Consider the following 16,919-nt stretch of genomic DNA (forward strand, 5'->3'; position numbering starts at 1 on the left):
AGCCAATCATGCCCGATTTATCATAAGCCAATCAATTTAAACAATCAAATTGCCACAATTAACAGTGTCCGTGTACTCTATTTTTCAAAATCACTATTAATTTCAAAACAATTTATAATTTAATTTCATTGAAACACATTTATTCATAAAACATGAAAATTTACCTTTTTAAATTCCTTTTTCCATAGAATTCATGAAATCCCCTAAAAACTACCCTAGATAATTAAAATGACAGTAAGTTTACTCACAATGTCTAGAATGCAGACTTTCGACGCACTCTATCTACTGGTCCTCGGATGCAATTTCCTTGCCTTTATCGGAGGACTCACCACCTTGACACAGTACAAAATCGATAAACTCAGTACAATTGTACTAAATTGAAATTAATCTAATATAGACTATTAATGCATAATATGGAATGCAAAAATGCACTGGTAACTATCTAAACTCAGTATTGGCCTAATTCGTCTTATCACCCAATTAAATTACTAACGCGTCCAATTTAATCCCAATTTAATTTTTTTCAGTTTCTATACCTCAATTGCACCCAAATTGACTTAATGTCCATCTGTGTGGTGCAAATTATCAGTCTCGATAGTAAATTACGAAAATACCCCTAGTGGGTAAAAATTCATATTTTTGCTCCAAAAATTCCCATTATTTTTCTAGGCTCATAATTCACCATTTCTTAACCAATTCTCCTAGAATAAAAATCAAACTCATCTTCACTCATACATGGTAAATTCGGCCATTAATATTTGTGGGAGAAAATAAATTCTTTTCTTGTTGTTTTGTTTCTAAATATGCTAAACTAACTGAAAACACTAACATAACTTAAAATCAAATTAATCTAACAACTTTCTCTCTCCTAACCCATTTTGATCAGCCAACAATTCATCATAAAAACATGTAATTTAAGCATGGAAAATAAGGAGAAATGCTTAAGGAAAATAGATTTCAAGCTTAAGTTGAAAAATCCTACCTTTTTCACTTGTTTTCCTTGATTTTCCACACTTTTTCTCTTGAAATTCCTCACCTAGGGTTTGTTCTTCCTTTCTTTCCCTCTCTTCCTTGCTTGGCCGAATATTTGGAGAAAAATGGGCTGATTTATGCTGATTTTTAAGTTAAATATTAAATTATCCTAAGCTTGACACATGGCATTTTCTTATTGGTCTATTTTTGAAATTTAAAAATTTAAACATTTTATCTCCACCACATGATTAGTCAAGGGTCAAAAATGAAGATAAAGGAAGACCATGTGCTGGAAAAATATCCTAGTGGTGGAAAATTACAATTTTGCCCCTGGAGTGGCAAAATTATAATTTTACCCCTATACTCCAAATTATACCGAAATTAAAATTTTTCACTTCTAAACCTCAAATCATACTGGAATAAGTCAAATTATACTCCAATAAGTCAAATGGAGCCAAATAAATCTTTTCTAAAATTCTCATTTTGTCTCTAGGTGGCAAATGACCATTTTGCCCGTAGATAGTGAAAATTCCGATTTAACTCCAAATTGATCCTCAAATTCCGAATTGCCAATTTGAGTCATCCTTGGACTGTGACACTCTTAATCTCACCTTAAAACTCCTATTTGATCTAGTTCGAGGATTAAATCAACTTTGTTGTACCTCTAGGTACAATACCGACTTTTGTAAATTTTTCGAGACTTTCCTAGCATGCAATCATGCTATCATCACATGTATATCATGAATAGTATTTTATAAGGTCGGGCTTTACATTATTATTATACATTTTAACTTTGTAAATTATTATATGTATGAATTTATTTTACTTCTAAGTTACAAAAGATTACTTACACGTGTTTCTATAAATATTGTTTTATATAAAAATGCTATATTTTTGTCTTTTGATTTACTTGAGCCAGAAACGACTGAAAATTGTTTAAAACTGATATGTAAGCCTTGCGGGATTCCGATTGGTATTTCAAGTAATGAGTATCAATCGAGACGTCGTGGTGGTTGTCATGGGCCCGAGGGAGGTTCCGTGTCATGACAGTTGTTGCAAGCCAAAACAACTAGGGTTTAAAATTAATTGAGCTTGAAATTTTAACACACAATAAATCATTTTATTTAATAAGTTAAAAATACACATTAAGTTATTTACAAAAAGCTTAACTTGAATCTTACCCAATCTGTATTGACTAATTTCTTCTGTCTTCTAAATGGTTCCTACATTATCAAAATTTACATCAACAAGGTTTTAGAAGGTCGCTCTTTGATCATTGCCCTATATTTCTCCCATTTGAATATGTGGATTCGGGTCCTGGGTCCTTTCATTTCCTGAATTCACTTAAAAAAAGATGGCAATATCGATGGAAAATTTTGTTGGTAATAGTAAAGATTCCGTTGGTATGTGACAATACCGATAAAAATTTCGACCAAATTTTGCATCAGAATTTCTTTGGAAAAAACATGGTCAGTAATGAGAAATCCGTCGATGACGAAATATTCAGTTAGTAATTTACCCATAAAATATTTTGTCGACAATTCAGTAGGTAATTGGTCAGATCTGTTAGTTAATTTGTAATTGGTAATAGGAGAATTTCATCAGTAATTTCGTTCAGTAATTTATTTTTAATCTCAAACTAAAATTTAAATTAACAATATAAACTTTGGCTTTAATTGGAAAAGTGGTATGCGAAAGCTAAAGTTATGTCTTCCTATACTGACTAGAAAGATCATGGTAGCCTCCACTTTAGGTCTAGAAAATCTCATTTTTTCAAGATAATTCAAAAGAATGCCGTTGAGAAAAGATCACTCACTAGTTTTACATAATCAGTAGCATTCTTTATAATTACCTTGAAAAAATGGAGTATTTTGGATGTAAAGTTGATGAGGTTGCTATGATGCACATCTCTGTGGCTACTGTAGGAATCCATAGTTTTGGCTTTTGTAGACTAGTACTTCTCCAATAATATTTAAAGCCAAAGCTTAGATTGTTAATCTAAGTTTTAATTTGAGAAAAAAAATGAAATTTTAATTCATACTTACCACAGAACTTTTAGTTGCAAACCAGTTCATGTGACCATTTCTTCGCCCTATAGAACGTTAATTAATTTAAATATTTTTAATTACCTTAATACAACCTTAATTAATTTAAATAATTTAAAAATAATCTAAATTTACTAATCTAATTATTTGCTCAATTACTTAGTTATAACACATATCATTACTTACTTAACTATATTATTTAATTAACTCATTAACATTTTAATTAATTTAAATAATTTTAAATTAATCTAAATTCACTACTTTAATTAATTGCTTCATTACTTATAACACATTACATTACTTAATCAACTAAATTATTTATTTAACTCATTCACACCTTATATTAAATAATATTACCCTAAACCCTAATCAAGTTAAATAATTTTCAATTTTTCTAAATTTGCTAATTTAATTTATTGACTAATAATTACTAATACAAGATTAATTTTATTTACTTAAATTATTTGAATATTTAAATATTTAATTCATTGCAAAATAACTAATTAAAACAATTTTTCAATTTTTCAATTGGTTTGGAGGATGGGTACACTGGTTTTTGATTTCAATAACTAAAAATACAAGAATTAGTTTATGACAAGAGTAAACAAAATGATCCAACACTTGCCAGACAATAAATGAAACATTCAAACTTCATGCAGCAAAACTATTAGAACACTAATTAGCATGAGCATTCAAAGATCAAATCTAATCAATCAAATGAAACTAAACAAGATTTCAATTGCAAAAGCGTAAACAATGAAAAAAGATCTTATGAACCGTGATCTTACAAGGAGTAAAAAGAAACTCAAAACTGCAACCATTTCCTCACTACCTTTTTTCGAAACTTTAACCATTTCCTCATAATCGTTTGTGTTCGTTTTATCATTCGGATAATATAAGACAATCTACCATAAAGATAATCCTTATTATTGATGACTGTGAGGAAATCACTTTTCTTGAGATGTCGATTTCTATGGATAAGTTGAAAGCTACGGTGTGGGCTTGTCATGGATCTAAAGCACTTGGACTGGATAACTTTAATCTCAACTTTTATAAGCATTCCTAGCACTTGGTGAAACAAGATTTATTTGAGTTTATCTCTTAATTCATGGGCATGGGAAGAATTGAAAAAGGCCTAAATTCATCATTCATAGATCTCATGCCTAAAGTTGACAACCTTACGTCTTTGAAGGAATATTTCCCAATTAGCCTTATCAACTCCTTATACAAGATTTTGGCTAGGCTTCTTGCCAACCATCTCAAGAAAGTTATTCATTCAGTGATTAGTGATACTGAATCGACATTCATCAATGGTCAACAAATCACTGATAGCATTTTACTCACCAATGAGATCATCCATAGTATGAAGAAAGGTTTAAACAATTGTGGGGTTTAGTCTTAAAACTTGACTTTGAAAAGACATTTGATTGTGTTGATTGGGACTTTCTTTTACGAGGCATGGAAGCCATGGGTTTCGATTCTCTATGGAGAAAATTGATCTTTGAATGTATCTCATAGGTCCATGTTTCTGTCCTTGTTAATGGTTTAACCATTGTGAATTTTCTATGAGAAAAGGCCTTTGATAAAGTGACCCATTATCTTCTTTTCATTTCATCATGGTTGTTGAAGTTCTTCATCTTCTTCTTTCTAAGGTTGACGTTTTGGGCTTTTTTCGAGGTATCTCATTATCACTAAATGATTTTTTGATTTTCCACCTTTAATTTAGGGACAACACCATTCTTTTTATGGAATCGGACACCCACTATGCTATCATTATTAAAAAAATTTTCGATACTTCGAGGCCACTTTTGAGTTACGGATTAATTTTAATAAATCATGTGTTTATCTAATTGGCATTTTAGTCTCTTCTGGTAGTGACACTGCTTTTATTCTACAATGTTCTGTTGGTTCCCTTCCATTTTTTACTTGGGTTTTTCGATGGGTGCAAATCCTAAATGTGTAAGTTCTTGGGACCTAATTATCAATAAAGTTAGGCAAAGATTAAGTTTTTGGCAATGAAAATACCTTTTTTTAGACGTAGGCTAACCCTAATCAACTTTATCCTTAATGCCCTTCCTCTTAATTACATGTCTATTTTCTTAACACCTAAAGGCTCTATCAATAAAATTTATCAACTTAGACGTTCATTTTTATAAGGTGGTTCTACGGATTCTCGTAAACTTTCAAAAGTTAAATGGAGTATGGTTTGTAAGCCTAAGCATTTTAGAGGTCTTAGTATTTCTAATCTTTGTCATAAAAACTTTTCCTATTTTGAAAAACGGTAGTGGAGGTATGGTACTGAAGAAAATGCTTTTTGGCGATGATTGATTGTAAAAAAATATGAGGTTGGTCAAGTTCATTGGGCTCCAGCCATCACTCAAGCTTACAAGATGTCTAATGTTTGGAAATTTATCACTCATCTTTTTTCCAATGACAAGATGGAAGATTTAGTCAGTTCATTAACTTTTCACTAGTGTATTGGAAATGAGGCTTTTATCTCTAGTTGGATAGATGGATTCTTGATGGTGAGACTTTTTGCTCAAAGTATCCATACCTTTTCTTTTTGGCTATCGACAAAGAGGCTCATGTCTTGGATGCATGGAATGCTAGATCTTGGTCCATTACCTTTAGGCATACGTTTCACTTTTGCGAATTGAATTCTTATCATGAGAGTTTTGCTAAACTCTCTTCGATTGTTCTTGTGGAAGATAAAGTTGACAAACTCATTTGGCATTTTGACTCGAAAGGTAAATTTTCAATTAAGATGTTTTATTTTATTCTTGACTTGAGATCTTATAAGCAAGCTGTTGTTGAAATGGCATGAAACTCAGAGATAATAATTATCATTTGAAATGAAAAATAAAAATTTAAACGTACTATGCCATGCCGCCACCCATGGATCACCTTGGTAGTTTTAATACAAACAAAACTAGAAAAGAAGCAATCAAAAATATAATATTACCTTTACCAAGTGATGTGGTAATCACGATGGAAAATCCTCTTGAATGAGAGAAGATACGACACTTGTCTTGTTTCTTTTCAAGCACATGTACACTATAAAGGGAGGAAGAACCTAAGCCACCCAGTGTTTGGCCTCTAAGGGTTGCACAAACAGTTGCACTTGAACCTTCATAAAGAGGGCGCTTTCTTAACTATGCCTTTGTGCTAACAAGGTGGACAACAACTTGTCTTCTCCACACAATCACACTCTTCCTAGCCGAATCACAAAGTTGGAAAATTATTTTTCAACTCCCTCAAGAAACTGTACGGTTAGGCTATCTTATTAGTTTTCTGATGACTAAAAAAAATAACTTCAATAAGCTAATATCAACCAAGAACTGTTAGGATATGTCCTTTAAATCACTTGGGGTGATGATTATTTTCTTGACCACTTATTTGCCTTCACATGCTTTTTGTTATACCTAAAAGCATCCTGTTTTGGCATCCTTGGTTAAACATCGATAAGGATGAAATCAAAGCATAGCACTCCACACAGAAGACAACATAGTGTCTTAAGTCTAGGAGTATTCATACAACTAACACATGAGAAGTATTGTATAGAAACTTGAGTGAAACATTAAATACACTTCTCATGGTGGGTAATGTTCAGTGAACTTGCTCTCCTAAGCAAGCTCTACATTCTAGTTTCAAGTATCTCTATATTTCAACCTATAAGATCGATTGCTTACTTCTCTAGTAAGAAACATAGAATGTACCAATTTCTAGGTATCATTGATGTCCAGTCTTAATGATACATCGACCAAAAACATTTAAAAATTATATTTTGATGCATAGGGATCTCATAATTGCAACCCATTACAGTTTCCTTGCAAGGCATAGTAATCTCATGGACTTCATCTGATTATACTTATAACCAATTATAATTAATGCCTTATCGATGAAGGAAAACCTATAATCATTCAACATGAATGATATTATTGCATGATTGGAATCAAGCCTTAACCAATCTCAATTGGTTGTCGGGCTTATCCCAACATCTCTCACTAGCATAAAGCCAATTGCTACCTCATCGCATGTGAATGTAATCCATCTAGCAATCGTGTCTCCTTGTAGACTCGTTTATGTCTTTCAATGTGGTTAATTATTTTTATCTATCTTTGTGTTGTCCATGAATCACATCATGTCAAATTACTATATCTAGATCTAATGAGATTCAGTTTCTCTTAGTATGGCTTCATTGTTACATTCACAATGTTTATAACCTTACATTAGTTTCGTGAACTAATGATCTAAATATCCTCCTATTTGAGCCTTTAATAGGTTGTATATGACTTTGATTATATACATCTACATAGTCCTCTTTCTTTCTTTGGAACCATTCCAATTAAACTATGCTATATGCATCATATTCATTTGTCACTTTTCATTGTGCCATCCGCCCTTTTTGAAGTTTGGCATTTTATTTGCATACACATTGCATCCCATTTAATTGTATCATCAAAGAATTGTATTCACTCCTACTAACGTCCTCATATGTATGAGATAAGCACACTTGTACATTTTATTTAATCCAAGCCTTTGGCTCCCATTTAATAGAACAAAGTGCATAACTCTAATGAAAAACATACTTCGTAGATTCATCTCGTATGAATAATATATCTCCAATGTATCCTGCTAAATCCATGGAGTTTTCATACATATAATTATGCATCTTTATGTAAAATCTTAAGAGTTAGATTCCAATGTAACCATGTAATACTAAAGAAACTCATTTCTTAATGTCATCATGCTCCCACTAAATCCAAGATCTTTTGTGAGAGTACTATTAGAACTCGTTTGAATATTCCATGATGTTACATACATACATTTCAATGTATGCTTGGAATCGTATTGGTTTGGAATAATATAATTGGCTACATATATATTGGAGAGATATGGACCAAATCATATCACTATATAAATTTGCTTTTTTCTTTGAACAAACATCTTTATATTCCATTTATAAGAAAGTTCCATTCCACATGAATTTACATTCATCTTTTGAATAATTAATTAATAAGTAAGAGTAATATTCACTAAGATCATATCTTAATAAGAGTACTTTATACTATATAGATCATATGATCTTTTCTTTGAATATTCTTAGCATTTCAAGAATTCAAATTATACTTCTTTAAGTATACAAGACAAAATCTCAATTTGATCTTGTATAAACTTAATGAATTAAGAACATTTGCCATAGCATTTTATGTTTAATGGTTTGTATACATCTATATGTGTAAGACCTTTTGAACATATCAAGTCATTCACTTTTGCGTGAAAAGTGATTTGGTCATGTAGATAAGAATTACTAGCTCCTTTATGATTCTCAATCAAAATTATCTAAGTATCATCATACTGTAATTCTTACTTCAATGACCAATATTCAAATGTTATAGTCAAGATCATATGCAATCAGTTTTCTTGACATTTATATTGAGCATTGACTTACTACTACTGTTCTGCGCTTTATGTCATAACTTAAACGCATTCAGTATCTAGTATCGAATACTTATGATGTTAATACAATAGTAGTAACTTCTAGCTCAGTCATAAACTTTGGAAAAGTAGAAAATTTCTATAAGCTTTTTTGTTCTTTAAATTTGTTAAGGAAACATTTTTAGTCCCTCATTTGTCCATTTTTACTATAAAGATGTTTGAGAACATTTCCAAATTAGTGCCTTTATCGTGGCTGTCTTTCCAATTCATAATTAAAGCAATGTAAATTTCATCTCATGGAAGCTCACTCTTAATTATGAATTGTATTTGGTAAAGATTATGGAACGAAGTCAATACTGAATTCATAATAAACACATTGCTCTAGCTTTACTATAAAGCCTAGAAACCTTAAATCTTTCTTTTATTAGAACTATCTTTTATCTTCTCGCATAGAAACAATTTCTATGTTATCTCATACCTTTACGTATGACCGTGATTATAGAACAATTCTTTTGAATGCAAGGTCATTCATGTTGCTTTTGAAGCTTTATAGTCATAGTAGCCAACATCACATATGTGGCTTAACGAGTCTAATGAGCATCCCATGCTTTATCACCATTTGCCTCAACATGGGCTTATGGCAAAGCTTTCTATTGATAGACAACCTTTTGCTTGAGAACGTTTCTCAAGTCTTGGTACTTTTTAAAAGGGTTTGGTCTAGTGAGTTTGATTTGCATCCAAGATGCACCATAGTGATAGATTTTTAACCTTTTGCAATGTATATAAACATGTTTGAGTAGATAAAGCAATTGATAAATAACATGCATAAACTATTTAAAACAAGGTTTTAAAATTTTAAATAGTTCTCCCACTATATTCAACATGATGATAACCCTCTATATCACTTCGAGAGATCTCTACTAAGATTCTCTTAGTGGGCTAGGATCCCATCCATCTAGTTATGGCCTTGAGTGTGCTCAACAAACCATGATAGGTGGATTATGTAGGTAACTAAGCTTACCAATTGTATCTCTATACAACTCCTAGATCAGCTAGGTGACAACACATTGCCTAAACATATCATATATGTTTCGCCTAGCCTTTGCCTCTAGTTCCATAATAATCAAGTTTCCAAGCATCCGAATTTTATGAAACTAGTTGAGTAAGACCAACCAATAGCTCAAACATACTCGTGTAAAAGTGTGACCTTGAGTGTGCTCAACAAGTCTTCGATTAAAAACGTAGCTAGGTTATCTTGCTATGTGGTGGAAGGCAACTTGGTCATGCATGGCATGTGACTCAATATATAATGAGGGATTTGTTTTCGATTTTATTAAGGTCTCATCTTGGCATGCATAACATTTATTAAATCACATAAAATAAATCTATCACATCCATACTACTTTGTATTGCATAGCATTAATTAAATTGTATAAATAAATCTATCACATGCAAACTACTTTGGATGATTATGGACTCTAACTATACTAATTTCTTTGAGCCATCAAAGGAAACTAGCTTGGTCAAACTTAAGGGATTACATATAAGAATCTTCAAAATCTACTTGTAATCTCCTTGTTCTCTTTGGCATCTCGAATCTCCATGACAATTTTTCCAAAATTCAATTCCTAATCTATCCTAATTCTAATTATATTTGATTGTGCAAACCTCGAGTTACATTCGAGAGGAGTAAGATGAGAAGAATTTTACAAACCTAGAAAAAAAGATATGGTAAGACATGCAGGCCCTATTTCAAAAATACCAAGAATACACATTCAACCATAGCATTATCATATTGGGCCTAAGTTTATAATCATCCACATATATTCATCATTATGAATAAAATTTAAAGACATGTTTCATTCAAATTGCTAATCATATAAAGTATTAGAGATTAACAATTTTCAACATTTTTTCGGATAACCATTTAATTCTATATATGGAAACTTATTTCATATATGGTAAGTATTACTAATCAAAATTAGTAATTTATCCATTCCTAATCTTTTTAGAATTAGAATTAAATTTTATTACAGATTAAAACATTTTTAATTTGTTATCCTAAACACTTTAGGTAACTCTTTTACTAATCCAATTTAATTAAAGATTGCATGTCTTCTATTACCTAATCTTTATTAGGTAATTTGGATAAAATCTAAGACAAGAAAATCTTTAATTTAATCTTAGTATCTTATTCATACTTCCTTCCTTAATTAAAGAAACTTTATTCATGATGAAAGACTTGCCTTCCTTTACCTTTGACTTTCATAATTCTAGGAATCAAATTCCTTGATTTTTGGTGTCAAGAAATAATTTCTGATATCCTTAATTTAAAGAATCAAATTCCTTAATTCAAAATATCTAAATTTATTATCTTTATGAAACTATTTCCTTAATTATCCAATAAGCTTTTAAATATTATTGACTCCTATAACTTTAGAAATCAAATTCCATGATTTATGGGTGTCATAAATTAAATTCTAACATCTTAAAGAAATCAAATTCCTTAATTCTAATTATGTCAAAATTATCTTTTATGGAATCTTTCCATAATTCATAAAATAGCCTATTTGTAATTTAAATTGCACCAATTAAGGATGCAATAGGCAAGTAATCAATGCCAAAACAGAGGGATTAGTCAGCTGCAAGCAACATTGATGCAGTCACAATTTTTGATTTTTATGAGGCCTTAAATTTAGGAATTTTAATTCCAATATTTTTTCTGGTTAGTCAACATATGGAACTACTCCATATCAAATTTGCACGATATTTGGATTCCAAAATCACCCCAAAACCATGACTCTTTTCTACTGTTGGAAGCAATGGTGAAGTTATAGTTCTATGCATTAAAGCAACTCAAAATTAGGGAATTTAATCCCTAATTTTTTTTCATGGTTAGCTAACATATGGAGCCTTTCCATATTAATTTTTCATAATTTTTGGCTGCCAATAAGCTGCCCAAAAAATTCAAAAATTGTGACTTATGTTTGTTGGACACACTCACGTTTCAACTACTTAGATGGCACTAACAATTCGAAAATCCTAATGATCAAATCCCTTGACTTTTGAACTTCAAATTTTGGAATATTTGAACTCTTTCAAAGCCTAAAATTTTAGCAAATAAGTGCAATTAATTGCACAAATTTAGTCTCCTTTTAAGTTGTCAAAATTTGTCAAAATCGTGGCCTAAAACAGCTACTGGCAATAGTAGTTTCAACCATGATTTTGTGGCTATTGCACCACCATTCAACTTTGGCCGGCAATCCCTCTTGGAACTATTCCAAAGTACATTGCTTCCATATTATTTCCAGAATTTTTCAAAGCCATTAGATGCCTTTTTAATATTGAAAACTGAATCACAAAAATTGCTAAACAGAATAGAATTCTACCTTTTAAACTACACCAAAACATCATGAACTTGAATATGATTTTGCAAATTTAATTTCTGCATATTATCCACTTCTAATCTAACCAAACCAAGACACTAAAACTCGTATTAGTATATCAAAAATTAAGATTTAAAATTCACTACTTAAATCTGTCTAGAAAATTGAAACAACTCCAAAATAGCTTAAACTTGAAGAGCTCATCTCAAATATAAACATTGAATCAACAACAATGAGACATCGTTTGTATTAAAATGAGTCAAGGGAGGCTCTGACACCATTGATAGAATGCATGAAATTCAAAGATAACAATTATCATATGCAGTAGAAAATAAAAATTTAAACGTACCATGCCATCTTGCAGCCCATGGATCACTTTAGTAGTTTTAATACAAACAAAACTAGAAGAGAAGTAATCAAAAAATAATATTACCTTTACCTAGTGATGTGGTAATCACAATGGCAAATCCTCTTGATTGAGAGAAGATACAACACTAGTCTTGTTTCTACTTAAGCCTGTGTACACCACAAAGGGAGGAAAAACTTAAGTCACTCAAGCGTTTGACCTCCAACGGTTGCACGCACAATTGCATTTAAACCTTTACAAGGAAAGAGCTTTTTCAACTATGCCTTTGTGCTAGCAAGGTGGACAACAACTTGTCCTCTCCCTACAATCACACTCATCTTAGTCGAATCACAAAGTTGGAAACCTATTTTTCAAGTCCCTCGAGAAAGTGTGCGGCTACGCTTTCTTGTTAGTTTTCTAACGACTCAAAAAACTAACTTTTGTTGGTTTCATTAGTTTTTGATGATAATAAAACATTCCCATTCACTTGTGTCTAATATCTTTACTTGAGTGTGCAAGAAAATTAATATATGAAATTAATCATTTGACTCCTCAAAGAGTATATCAAAAGAAAAAGAGGAATAAAAATAACAAGATGTAACTATCTAACAAGGAGGAAGCCTATTGGTGAAACAAGGAAGAATATTGGTTGACCAAGTTTCAAATTGAAGGAATGACGAGCTGAAGAGTTTGAGAAACAAAACCAATTTAGTTGACCAAGTCAGTCAACTAACTGCTCTCTGCCAGAATCTACAACCTGAAACAGAACCAACTTAGTCGACCATGTCAAGCCCAGCTCTACAATATTTTTGTTATGCCATTCTTACCTAAGAATGCATGTTTGCTTACTTGGGTACCTCGAAAATCGTTAAAAGACGGCAATGTACCAAATGGTACAATTAAGTTGAATTAAGCCTCGAACTAGTCCAAATAGAGATTTTAAGATGAAATTGAGAATTTTAAAATCTCAGAATGACTTAAAATGGTGATTCGGAGTTCGAGAACCGATTTGGAGTCAAATTGAAATTTTTATGACCTAGGGGCAAAATGGTATTTTACCACCCGAGGTTAAGATGTGAGTGTTGGATGAAAGTTTTTACTAAGATTAATCATTTGGAGTTTAATTTGAGTTTGAGAAGTGAAGAATTTTAATTCTGACATTTTTTCGAGCATAGGGGTAAAGTAGTCATTTTGCCACCTTAGGGGCAAAATTGTAATTTTACACCACCCAACACTTGTCTAGCACATGGATTTTACCCAATATTATCATGAATAATTGAGAAAATTTAAGTGGTGGAGAGAGATTGCTTAATGGGTAAGTATGACACATGGACCAATGGAATGGTGACATGTGTCAAATTTTCATCCATTTATTATTTAGCTTAAAAATCAGCACAAAATCAGCCCATTTCTCTTCATATGGCCGGCCATAGCAAGAACAAAGGAAGAAAAGAATGAACAAGAACCCTAGGGTGAAAATTCAAGAGAAAATTGGTGGATTTCAAGTAATCAAGCAATCAAAGGTAAAATTTCTTGATTTTGACTTGTGATCTACCTTTCCCATACATTCTTTTGCATTTTCCATGGTTGAATCACAAGATATCATGAAGGATAGTGTACTGATCAAACCCTAGGAGACAGAATTTGATGATGATTTAGATAGATTTTTAAGATATATGGATGTTTTTAATTGTTTATGGTGTTAAGTGTAAGAATTAAGCTTGAAATTCACATATTCCTCATGAGTTCATCATTGGCCGAATCTTCCTTGTAGAGTGTTGATGGTGGATTTGATTTTATTTCAAGTGAATTGGTTAGAAAATGATGAATTATGGTGAGAAAATCAAGTAGGAAAAATTATAATGTTGATGCACCCACCATGGCCGAATTTTTCAAGAGAAAATGTGAGGATGAGTTTTCCATATTTCAAGTTATTTAATTTGTGTTTGATGATTTGGAGTATTAGGAGAAAAATGGAATTGTTTGGAGTTAAATTGGACATATTGGCCAATTAATCGAGTGATAGATCAAATTAGGCCAATACCGTTTTATTTAAGTACACAATTGAATTTGTGTAGAACACCGTGTTTGGACGATAATCCGAACAATTTACATCCCATTTCATGCATTAGTATAGAGCCTGAATTGGTTTTATAACAATTTAGCACAAATATAGTAAATGGCTTATTGTGCATTATGTCTAGGTGGTGAGCATTCTAATAAAAGTAAAGAGATAGTACCCGAGGATCAAGAATCGAAGTACTCAGAATTCGATTTCCATTACAGTGAGTAACCTTACTATCGTCTTAATTATCTAAAGTGGTTTTATTCAATTTTGTGATTTTATGGAAAATGAGTTTAAATGGTAAATCTTTATGTTTTATAAGCAAAATGAGATTAAATGAAAATGATTTTATAAAATTATCTTGAGATTGAATGATGGTTTTGAAAATAGAGTAATTGGAGATTGTTTTCATGTGTTGTAAATTCATGGTTTGAATCGAATGGCTTATGACAATATTTGCATGAATGGCTGAATTGGTAAATGTGCTGAAAATATATGAACTGTGTATTTAGCATTGAGAGATTGGATTATGATATAATTGGCATGTCATGCAGTTGAGATTTTATTGAATTGGTGGGTTTAGCTTGCTGCAGTGGGCGGGTTCCGTGGATCAGCCTATTAGAGAGGGACGGTAACCCTATTATATTCTTACCTCGGTCGGAGAGACGTGTAGGGTAACTCCCGCGGTACACTTTTAGAGTTCACTTCACGCCAAACCACCACGTGAGGGTGAACTCAGCCAATGCCAAGGAACGACTATGTTTTCAAAATAAAAATATGTTTATGTGTATACGAAATTTTTAACAGCCTTGGCGAACTTGGTTGGGATAGCCCCAGGCCAAGGTATCCCTGATAATTGAGTACAAGAATGATTTTGGCACGAGTCAAAGTTTTAAGAAATTCATAAGCCATGTTGTTTACTTGATTTATATGAATTGATTTTATTTGGTTGAAATGAGTTGAAATGTGATGAATTACAATATGATGATCTATTTTAATCTGTCTCTATTTACTCAGTTTTAGATATTTTAGATGGTATTTGTTTACTCACTGGGATTATATAATCTCACCACCCTCCTTTTCAACCATTTCAGGCTCAAGATAGTCTGTAGATAGCTCACTTTGTTGAGGGCTACAGTTGGACTTGCATCCTCAAAAATTGTAGGTTTACTGCTTTTGATACTTTTGATCCTTCATGGGACCACGTGTCACTATAAATTAAATCTTATGCTTTGGTTATCTGTATTATAGTATGTTTGAATTTATTTAGCTTTTACATTACAAAAATTATTTACTGGTAACTCTATAAATATTGTTTTATAAGAAAATAGAATATTTTATTGAATATTTTTATTTTATTCAAATAGTTATAATTTCACTTTAAATGAATGTTTTAAATATCTAAACTTATTTTTGATTATGCAATATGTGGTTTCCACTCGCATACTACATTTTTAACTGGTTTTGGAATTTTTGAGAAAAATGACCAAAATAACCCTGTGTAGTTGAAATTTCTTTTTAATTGTTTTTTGAATTGAAATTAGTTCATATCACTTTAAAACATGATTTTAGTAACTAATACTCACAGGGGAAGCGAGAAAAACTAATGTTAAGCCTTGCGAGGTTTCAATTGGCATTCCGGGTAATGAATGTCTATCGGAACATCGCGACGGTTGTTATGGGCTCGAAGGGAGTTCTGGGTCATGATAGACTAAGTCAGTTGACTAAGAGATCTCTGTCTGCAATTTGAACCAGAGCACTACAAGACAGATTAACGGTTAGAACTCATCCTCAACTGTTTCCAACGGACATAAAACTGCCAAACTGCCATCAGAGTTACATCTCCAAATATAAAAAGGTCTTCCAAAAATTAGAAACAAGTTTTAGAAGCCTTGAATGAGATTTGAGCTATAGAAAGTTGAAAAACCAAAAAATCTTCACTGCACTTGTCTGCACTTAAACGCCTACTCTTTGCATTTGTATTTTGCACTCAATCTTGTACCAATCAGATCAACTAGTGATCATAGGTACTTTCTTTTACTACTTTTCTTGTATTCCTAGAGTGAGGAAGTCACTCTAAGGGGTTGTTCAAGCTTGGGATAGCTTGATTATTGTAGGTTGTGGTTGAGCTAGGGAAAACCACTTTGGATTTTAGTTTAGCCCGTGAAAAACTGGTGTAAAAAGTTTTGGTTAAGCCAGCTAAAAGCCATTGTAAAGCTTGGTGAAAGCTTGTGAATTTCACTGATTCTTAGTAAATTTGTGGGAAAATCCTTGGTTAGACAATCAAGGTAGTGGATGTAGATCTTGGATCTAACCACTCTAAATTGTTGTGCATCTTGTACTCTATTTTTATTTTCTTAAGTTCTGGAAAGTAGTTTCCAATATTATTAAGAGCCAAATTGTGCTATTCACCCCTCCTCTAGCACCTATTATAGGGACCAACAATTGGTATCAGAGTTAGTTCCCTGTTATTAAGGCTTAACATCCTTTGGGAGGATCCAAATGGCTTAACAAAAATTCATAGTTGCTAAAGGACAATCAACAAATAAACCACCTTTGTTTGATGGCTCTAATTACCCTTATTGGAGCACAAGAATGTCAATCTATATTAGAGCTATAGACTATGAAATGTGAGACATCATAACTGATGGACCCTTTATGCCCAT

This window comes from Theobroma cacao, chromosome 2, assembly GCF_053813885.1.
Source record: "Theobroma cacao isolate CCN51 chromosome 2, ASM5381388v1, whole genome shotgun sequence".
NCBI classification, from domain to species: Eukaryota; Viridiplantae; Streptophyta; class Magnoliopsida; order Malvales; family Malvaceae; genus Theobroma; species Theobroma cacao.